The 2299-nt window shown below is 49.7% G+C and overlaps 1 non-coding gene across 1 annotated transcript; it reads right to left on the bottom strand.

Annotated features, from left to right (window-relative positions):
- Positions 1-218: 218 nt before the first annotated feature.
- Positions 219-290, bottom strand: TRNAV-GAC. The gene has a single exon. It is a non-coding gene; the product is annotated as a tRNA-Val (tRNA).
- Between the last annotated feature and the right edge of the window lie 2009 nt (positions 291-2299).

The raw sequence follows: 2299 nt of genomic DNA, 5'->3' as shown, positions 1-2299 counted from the left end.
GAGATTCCGGGGGACTGAACCTGGGACCTTCTAAATGTCAACCAGATGCTCTACAACTGGGCTACAGCCCCTCTTCAAACACACTCGTGAACACATGAAGCCGCCTGATACTGAATCAGACCCTCCATCCATCAAAGTATGAATCGTCTACTCAGACACTGGGGCTCTCCAGGATCTCAGGCTAACTTTCACATCATGTACCACCTGATCCTTTTAGCTGGAGATGCCAGGGATTGAACCTGGGACCTTCTGCGTGTCAAGCAGATGCTCTACCACTGAGCCACAGCCTGAGGTACAATGTCTTGGTGACCCACAAGGTGCTGAACAGCTCAGAACTAAGGTCTCGCATACACACCTTAGGTATGAGCTTGATGAACTCCTAAACAGGACAGGAGCTTTAATGGGACAGTACTCTTAAACCAGGAGCTGCGGTGGCTCAAGTGGTTAAGATGCTGAACTGCAGGCTGTGGAAGGTCAGCAGTTCAGCAGTTCGAGACCCGGGTGCCGCAAGACGGAGTGAGCTCCCATCTCTAGTTCCAGCTCCTGCCAACCTAACAGTTCGAAAGCAAGAAATTGCAAGTAGATAAATAGGTACCACTTCGGTGGGAAGGTAACAGCGTTCCGTGCACCTTGGTGTTTAGTCATGCCGGCCACATGACCAAGGAAACATCTTCGGACAACGCTGGCTCTTCGGCTTTGAAACAGAGATGAGCACCGCAACCCTAGAGTCGGATTCGACTGGCTTTCGAGCAAGGGAACCTTTACCTTTACCTTTTTACTCTTAAACCACTATGTATGAGCATGAAGCCTAAATCTTCTGGTTTGGGGTTTCCCAAAGGGATGGATGCAGTTGGCTTGCTGTAGGGAACTTGTCATATGGAATATTCCTTTCTAACTCTTCATTTCTGGCTATTGGAAGTAGGATGTTTACATTATTTATTTTTAAACTGTATCTTGCCTTTCCGACAAATGTTCAGTTGTAGCAGTTCATTTTCCTCTGTTAGTTTACTGTCTAACACAAGGACTGGATACATGCATGTGAAACACTATCACACCGCAGCTGACTTATGGCCACCCCAGCAAGGGGCTTTCAAGGCAAGGGAGAAGCAGAGGTGGTCTGCCATGGCCTTCCTCTGCAGAGCCTTCCTTGGCGGTCTCCCATCCAAGTACTGACCCTGCTTAGCTTCCAACTTATTGCCACCCCAGCAAAGGGCTTTCAAGGCAAGGGAGATGAAGAGGCGGTTTGCCATGGCCTTCCTCTGCAGAGCCTTCCTTGGCGGTCTCCCTTCCAAGTACTGACCCTGCTTAGCTTCCAACTTATGGCCACCCCAGCCAGGGGCTTCCAAGGCAAGGGAGATGAAGAGGTGGTCTGCCATGGCCTTCCTCTGCAGAGCCTTCCTTGACGGGTGCCCTCCCATGTACTGACCCTGCTTAGCTTCTGAGATTTGATGAGACCAGGCTACACCATGCCACCTTCCTTCCCTAGCTGATACATGCTGCCTTTTAATAAAAAGTCCCTGAAATCCAGTGAAGGTTGCCAGCTCTAGATTGGGAACTTGGGGGATTTTGATGGTGGAATTTGGTAAAATTGGGGTTTGGGGAGGTAAGAGACCCCGGTGGAGTCCAGCACCACAGAGTCCATCCTCCAAAGCAGCCATTATTCCCCAGGGGAACAGATTTCTGTAGTCTGGAGCAATGCTCCCTCTAAGCTATGGAGTCCTGTGAGCCAAAATTCTACTTTGTGAGCTACTGGCATTAAAGCTGTGAGCGGGCGATTTGGCTCCTGCATAAATTAGTTTGCTCTGGAGCCCTCCTTCCTGAGCTAAGACAAAAATGTGTGAGCCAGAGGCTAAAAAACTGTGAGCTAGCTCACACTAACTCAGCTTAGAGGGAACACTGGTCTGGAGATTGACTGTAATTTTGGGAGATCTTCGGGGCTTACCTAGAGGTTGGCAACCCCCAATCCAGGTTTGTTCCAAGCTGCCAGACAATTCCACAGCCTCTCCTGCTTCCAGAGCGCCAGTTCCCAAAACCGATCCCGGTCTCTTCAAAAAGCCACACCTTACCCTCCCCGGTTCTTAGCATGTCCCCCCAAAGCCATTAACTCCTGCTGGTGTCTCTCTTCCAGCCAGAGAGCTTTTTCACCTTTTCCGTGGCATGGGCATAGCGGAGGGCCTCTCCATGTTCTCATAGGCAGCATCGATTTGGGAAGGACATGAATCTTTGAGAGACGGCAATTAGCTCTGACACTTTAATAACAACAATTAAAAGAAAGAGCCTTCATTTATTCCATGTCCGA

This window comes from Gekko japonicus, unplaced genomic scaffold (genome assembly GCF_001447785.1).
Source record: "Gekko japonicus isolate JY-2015 unplaced genomic scaffold, Gekko_japonicus_V1.1 scaffold305, whole genome shotgun sequence".
In the NCBI taxonomy this organism is placed as follows: domain Eukaryota; kingdom Metazoa; phylum Chordata; class Lepidosauria; order Squamata; family Gekkonidae; genus Gekko; species Gekko japonicus.
The sequence above is the reverse complement of the archived record's forward strand: the minus strand, read 5'-3'. Positions and strand labels throughout refer to the sequence as shown.